This window comes from Puma concolor, chromosome A2 (assembly GCF_028749965.1).
Source record: "Puma concolor isolate L17-30 chromosome A2, mPumCon1.1.hap2, whole genome shotgun sequence".
NCBI classification, from domain to species: domain Eukaryota; kingdom Metazoa; phylum Chordata; class Mammalia; order Carnivora; family Felidae; genus Puma; species Puma concolor.
Window position 1 is genome coordinate 123,186,354 of NC_141668.1, and position 7,989 is coordinate 123,194,342.

Genomic DNA, 7,989 nt, shown 5'->3' on the forward strand with positions numbered 1-7,989 from the left:
CCATACTGTGAGTGTATAAGACATTCCATTTACCAATAAATAAAAAGACACTCTGAGTTGTTTATGTTTTGCAAATGTTTTGCAGGATGCACTGTGTCAACTGAATATTACAAAACCTTTAAAAGGCAAGAGATTACGCCCTGGAAAATCTCTGTGTGTGTGTGTGTGTGTGTGTGTGTGTGTGTGTGTATAAATATATATAGTATGAATTCTGTGAAATGTGCTTCTGTCAGCCCCGTGTAGTCACAAAGGTTTATGTGGGGTTTACAACATCTCTTTGCTATTTTCCAGCTCCTGTTGTGGAGGCTGCAGAATGATGCTTATGGTACAGGTGGACTTGCTGGTGTGAAATCCCATCTTGACCATGCATGAACTATATGTCCTTGAGCAAGTTACGTAAGCTGCCTTTAGCTTCTCAACTATAAATGAGAGCTAATGATATCTACCCCATAAGATTTTTGAAGATTAACTATTTAAGCCTGAGCACAGTGACTAGGGTATACAAAAGCACTCAGTAAAAGTTTGGTGTTAATTTTGTCTGTTTTCTCTGCTGCTCTGGCTCCAATACTTGGAATAGTAATCAGCAAAGTACACAATCAATAAATATTTGCTGACTGATTGCTTAAATGTATCATTCTCTCTTCCAATTTTTTTTTTCCTGTAAAGATAAATCCCCTCCATGTCAATCCCCTCCTGCAAGACAAATGTAAAAGGCATGGAAGGCTTAGTCTCTGTCCAAATTGACCTGCTCTGTGTGAGGAAGGGCTGGGCCTTCACTCTGGTGTGAGAAAATGAGAATCAAATACATGTGAAGAAACGCTAGAAAGCTGTGCGGAATGAATACAGCAGACTTCTCTAGCAATGTGTTCTCCTTCAAAGAACCCAGATTCCATTAACTTGAGGTCAGCTTCCCTCATTGTACCTCTTGTTTGTCTCCCCTCCCCAGACATTTATTTCCCTGACATTGTGGGGATGAGCTGAACAAACAAAGGAGAAATAGAGCTGTAACTACCCTCACTGAGCCAACAGGACCCCAGTGTGTAATGAGACAGCTCAAGTTATTATATCACTTGCTTAAAGGAAACCCATGGGACCAGATGAAAGACGAGAACAGGAAGAGAAAGGGCTGTGAGTGTGTGAACATGAACTAAGCCCAGGTGCAGAGTCAATAATCCTCATTGTTTTTATAGAGATATTAGCTACCTTCATTTGCTCTATTTCAAGCGTTAATACTCCGTTGCAAAGGACTGTATTAAAATGCCATCGCTTCTACCACAGGCAAAGCTAACATTTAATGAGAAAATTCCTTGGGCCAGCGTTTGTACGCATCACTTTGCATACATTGCCACATTCAATCCTCACAACAGCCCTCGGAAGTGATATGACCCCAGTTTTCAGATGAGGAGATGAGGCTCAGAAACCTAACCACTCATGGGAAAACCATGCTATTGTTGTGTCAAGTCTGTATGGCTCCAAAATGCTTATATCTTTATCTTATAACTTTCAGCCATACAGGAATTTTGTGGTGGTAATTACTACTTGAAATGAGCAAACCTCCAAAGGATTTGACCATCTTTATTATTACATGGAGTTTTTGTTCATGGTATTATTTGTGTTGAAGAGGTGTTCATCGCCACTTAATCTCAATCAACCTACATTCTATTCATCAAAAAATGCTTTCTTGAGTGCCTCTGAGGTCCTAGTTTAATCCTATGTGACTTTTTAAATAATTTTGTCATTAAATGGATGCATGAAAAGTTTACTTTAGACATTCCATGCATTAAAGCAGCAGTGTATACAGTTCACAAATCTGTTTTCACCTGCATTCATTCATTTAGTTCTCAAATCAAATCCTTAGGGTACACTGGTTTTTCTCCTACCATTCTCCAGTTGAGCATCAGGGATGCACATAGCTTGTTAACAGCACAGCCGGAACTCAAATCCTGTGCTCTTCCAACTCCAAGCCCAGTGATTTCCTCCCTGAATCACAGCTATCCAGTATGATGACACTGCACTTGGAATCCATCCAGTATAAACCATCCCCTCCATCAGATGCTCCCTATCAGCAGATGAGCAAAGCATAGCTGTTGGAGTGGTGGTTCAGTGTAGCTAAATATTCATCAGAAGTGTGCACATTAACAGCCACACACAATAATTAAACTGAAATTAATTTCCTCAGTTAATACATGCCACAGAATTAAATTAAACCTCAACAGAAAACAGGGCAGACTGTAACTATTAATCCTCCCCTAAGCAACAATAATTATTTTTGCCAACATTTATTTCATTTGCATATATGATGTTATGTCGCAAATTTTCACATACCAGTGACAATTTTCTCTGCTTTACCAGATCGAGAATTAAGCAATATATTAGGTCAGATAGTCTGTTGGCAAAAAGTTCCAGGGATCCAGTTCGGGAGTAAACTGCTAACATTTGGGGCAGCCGAGTTCATTAATGTTAGGGCTCTAATTCACAATGGCATCCACTGATTGCAAATATTTGTATAACATATACCCCATTCATGACTGAAGAATAATTTTATGATAAATGGAAAGTACCTACAAGTCACATAAGAAATACTTCAAAAATTAATACATCTCTCATTTTATGTAGTTATTATGGGGATCAATCATGGTTTTCTCTGATTGGAAAATCGTGTTTGTAAAATTCATTGATTTAATTTTTCAGTAAATTCTTCCTGGAGATGTCTTATGTAAGCATAGCTATCAGTCCTGGGAATATAACAGTGAAAAAATAACCACAGATCCTTTCCTCATAAATCTTGCTTTCAGTGGGAGACAGACACAGCTACAACTAGAAACTAAATTGTTCATGCCAAAGTGCATAATGCCCACTTCAGGAAACAAAAAGTGCCTGAGAAATGACTATGAACCTGTCACTCGTTAAATTGTGAAACTTTAGATAGTCATTTAACCCACCTAAACTTCAGTTTCCTCATCTGTAAAGGTAGGAGTGAGGTGCAGATTAAAACAAACAAACAAACAAAAACAAAAACACAGAAACACTAATGTTTTACTTTATAGGAGATAAGTATTGCACTCAGTGTGTGCTCTCCATATACGAAGCATTGTACTAAATACTTTGCCAGTGTTTTCTTTCATTCCCCCTTACATCAATCCTAAAAGGTGAAATTAATATTTATCAGTGTTGTCATTTTATAGGGTTAACTGTGGTCACACAGCCAGTAGGAGATAATGACAGCTTTTGAACTTGGTTAAGATGAGTTTAGAGGTACTGTTATTTACTATTAGGTCATTTTACCAAGTAAGGAGTGCCAAGACAGACGTTAGCATATTTCTCCCACTATGTCATCAACAATCAGGACATTCACTAGCAAGAGTAACCAAGCTTTTTCCTTCCCAACTACCAACAATTTTTATATATATTTTTAATGTTTATATATTTTGAGACAGAGACCACATGCAGAGGAGGGGCAGAGAGAGAGAGAATCCCAAGAAGACTCTGCGCTGTCAGCACAGAGCTCAATGTGGAGCTCAGTCCCACGAACCATGAGATTATGACCTGAGCCAAAATCAAGAGTAAGATAGTTAACCTATTGAGCCACCCAGGTGACCCCCTCCTCCAACTTTTTATGTTTTAACTGATGCTTCAACCATGACCAAAAAACAAAACAAAATAAAAAACAAAAAAACACACACATAATGAAATTCTTAGTAACAAAAATGTTGTCTCCACTGGGTGCAGTTCTGCAGTTTTCATTCAAGCATATGCAATTTTTGAGAAGAAACATATGTGAACTCCAGCACAGAGCTGTTTATTGGCAACTGATTAATATTTCTTTGGCTGTGAGTTTATTGGGGAGTTGTGAGTTCTTTATAAATAGAATGTAGAAGCCTGTCACCCTCTCCCTGTTCAATTACCAAGTTTTATTAAGGAAATGGCAAAAAAAAATCTGTGAATTTGGTCTAGGATATCTACTAATAAAGGGATTGGCTGCCTATATGGAATCCTGACAAATGATATTTTTTAAGAAATGCCTTTAATACTCTGTTAAATAGACAAAAAAATACATAAATAGAAGGACACAAAAAAAGAATACTATAAACAAACCCTGAAGTCCTTTCACTGAGAATTTCATGGGCTGCAGCATATTGCTAAGATCAAGATCCTGTAAAACGTTTACACCCAATGTTTCTATAAACCTTTAAACACAAATAGAAAAATGTGACTACCACATGGCTGAATTGCTCTAACATAGTCTATTTGTAAATTCAATGGATTTTTTTTATCTTTTCCCAAATGAGAAGGAATTGACCTTATGATCTTATGTATCTCTTTGGCTTCCTTGAAAGAATCTCTTTTTTTCCCTTCTGGGTTTGCCTCTCCCTCATATAAGAATCAGTCCTCCTTCTGATGGCTCCTGATTTCTGTGTGGGAATCAATGTGGCTTAAGGGAATTTCCTTATTTTCCAGAGGAGGGTATGACCTAGGCAAGATGTGCTTCTTTTCCCACTGGACAGCAGTGGGCATGGGATCTAAACTGTTCAAGTCACTGAGAATTTCTTTTACAATTCTGTTTCTCTCTCTCTCTCTCTCTCTCTCTCTCTCTCTCTCTCTCTCTCTCTCTGTAGTTGTTGCTGCTGCTGTGAGCGCTGGTGCAAAAGCACTCTCATTCCTGCTTTTTATGCAAAGGGAATACATGGTCCCAGGAGATGCAGACAGCCATCCTGGGACCAGGGGAGAGATCACTTTTAAATGTAATCAACACAAGGAAAGACAGAGTAGGAAGGAAGAAAGAAAACAAACAAGGACATGAGAAAGGGAGAAAGAGAGGGAAGGAGGAAGAAAGGAGGGAAGGGAAGCAGAGATGGAGGAAGAAACGAGGAAATTCTGACCTCACTGCAATGCTGGATCAAATCTAAAATGAAGCTAGAAGCCACAGCACATTCTTTATTTTTTGCCCCAAATTCCCCTTTATTGTTAAACCAGTTTGAGTTGGCTTTTCTGTTAAGTGCCTCATGAACATTCTTACACTAAGTATATTAGAAAGACCCATCAATCTTAAGTCCTTTTGTACGTGTGATGAACTTCCTTTTCCGGTTCTCAGACTTTTGGAGCCTACCTAATTTTCCTTTGCCCATCCATGGTGTAAAGCAAAATATCTAAACTATATAACCACCCAACCTGTGTTCTAGTCTTGAATCATAAGAGGTAACAATCAAGAGTATTGGTTTTGGAGGCAGATAGATCTGGCATCCAATAGAGCCGGTTTTAGTTATCAGCTCCTTACCTGGCCTCTGCTCCAGTTCCTTTTATGTAACCGGATTAATTTATTTTGGCTTTCACAACAAATTACCACAAATTTAGAAGCTGAATGGACACAAACATATTATCTTATATTTCTATAGCTCAGAAGTTTAATATGGGTCTCACTGTCCCAAAAGGAAGGAAGGCCTCCACAGGGCTGTGTTCTTTTCTGTTCTCTCTGAGTAGGATGTTTCTTTTTCCAGCATTTGTTCCCCTTCCTCTATCTTCAAAGGCAGCAAAACAGGTTGAGTCCTGCTCACATCACTTCACTTTGACCCTCTCTTTTGCCTTCTCTTTCACTTTTAAGGATCTTTGAGATTACACTGGGTTCACCCAGATAACCAGGAAAATCTCCCTATGGTCGGCTGACCAGCAAACTTAGTTCCATCTGCAGCCTTAATTCCCCTTTGCAGTGTAAAGTATTTGGATCCCAGCAATGTGGATATGGACATTTTGGGGGGCCATACTCTGACTACCACAGTAACATGCCCTCTCCTTTCAGGTTTGTTGTAAGAATTAAATGGTATAAACCCTGCAAAGTGTCTTGCACATAATACATGCACTATAAATTGCAACTCCTATTATTAAGTCACAGGGAAGTGAGAAAGATGTGAAAGTCAAGTTGGTTCTTTGATATTCCTTATGCAACCTGTGGATCAGGGCCTTGAGGTCCAGAGAGAAGAGTGTGAAGAGTTAGCACTGCTCCTCCAGCCCACTTGATGATCAAGCCCATTCCCAAGTGGTCACCATTATCAAACTGCTTTCTCTCCCCAGTGCCCAGGTCTCTTGCTACAGGTCATACCTGGGTTTGTTCAAACTCTTGACATGCTGATTCCAAATACTCCCTAGACCTTAACAAAGCAAGCCTGTATTAATCCCAAACAATCTCATAAATTATTAAACCCAGTGGTTGAGGATGTTGATTGCTAAAACACCTGGGAATGTAAATTATTACCTTCTAACAAAAAACACCAAATCTCTAAACACATTTATCCTAAACTAAGCTGTTTTGATTCTCACCTCCATGATATCTGTCATAATATTACACCCGTATTATCTCTAAAAGATTGTTTAGTGGCACCTGCATGGCTCAGTCAGTTAAGCGTCTGACTCTTCGTTTTGGCTCAGGTCTTGATCTCACAGTGCCTGAGATCCAGCCCCATGTTGGGCTCTTAGCTCTCAGCAGAGAATCCCTAAAGGGATTCTCTGTCTCCCCCTGCCCCACCGACCCTCTCCTGTTCATGTGTGCCCTCTCTCTCTCTCTCTCTCTCTAAAATAAACATTTAAAAAAAGAAAGGTTTTTTTTTTTACATCAATCCATTTATTTCAATCAAAATTATTTTAAAAGAAAACTTTATATCAGCACTTAAAAAGAAAGCCACTAGTATAGTCTGCCATAAATAGAAAGTAACCAAAAAGGTAAAGATAAGATAACAAAAACAATGTCATTCAAACCGAGGTGGTTATTGCTGCTGGCCAAGACTCTGAGCTGAAAGGGAGAAGAGAATGGTATTGCAAGCCCAAGAACCCAAATATTCCTTGACACAGAATAAATAAGTAAATTGTGGTATAGACATACAATGGAATACGAGATCAAACGCTACAAATCACAGAGAACGTTTAGGCCTGCTGTTACAGCATCAAGCTGGTGGCTAGAGGGTATTCGAAAATGGTGTGACAGGGCTGCAGGGTTCAATAAATTGGGGTTAATGCAAGGTGATACCGTATCTGAGAATGACAATGTGAAAGAGGCCACAAGAAGTCTTCCTGAGAATCTGTATAACGACAGGATGTTTCTCATTAAGTGAGCAATGGCCCTGACCAGGAGGCAGCAGATTTGCCTAAAGAGCATATCCTAATATATGAGGAGGATAAATTCTACCTTGAACTTCTGAAAGAAGTTATTTGGGAAAGAAAAGAGAGAGAAAAATGGGCAAAGAAATAATTGTGGGGTTGAAATCTGTGGTTGCAGATGCTATCAGATATTTTTAAGAAGTTGGGTAAACCTGAAATGTATGATTTAGAACTACTGGAGCTGCAAATGTATTACTTTAAATAAATGTCTACTGTAATTATTTTTAAAAAATGTATGTTTATAGCTGATCCTACAACAGGGATGAATCTCACAAATGTGGAAGATAGCTCAGAAAAGACAGATGCAAAAGAGCACTAGAGGTAGGACAGCACTGCACTGACATAAAGTTCAACACCAGGCAAAACTAATCTGTGCCACAAGTCAGGACAGTGTCAGTGTCCATCCTAAAAGCAGCAATGCTTAGGCAGGGGCACAAATGGAACTTGCGGGGGCTGGCAAGGTGCTACTTCCTAATCTAGGTTCTGCAAACTGGCATACTTATTGTGTGTAATGTACCAAGCTGCACATTTAAGATCATACTTTTCTTAAGGTTTGTTACATGTCAAAGAAACGTTTGCTTAAAAAACATCCTCTCTGCAAGCACACACACTAGCAACAGACTCTTTCTCCTAGATGTAATCTAAAGATTCACTATCACACCTTAAGAAATGCTGCCCCAAGCCAGAGCAATGATGATAATAGAACACGTAATAGACTAACAGAGGGTCCCTATCTGCTGGAGGACCACTTCCCCGAGGCTGAGTTGGTGACCTTCTCCTACACTTTCAGAGGACCACAGGGCTTACCTAGATCACAGCATCTATCTCTCTGTATTAAACGTG

At 39.2% G+C, this 7,989-nt stretch overlaps 1 pseudogene; it reads left to right on the top strand.

Annotated features, from left to right (window-relative positions):
* Positions 1-7,001: 7,001 nt before the first annotated feature.
* Positions 7,002-7,237, top strand: LOC112857833 (cytochrome b-c1 complex subunit 7 pseudogene; annotated as a pseudogene).
* Positions 7,238-7,989: the final 752 nt, after the last annotated feature.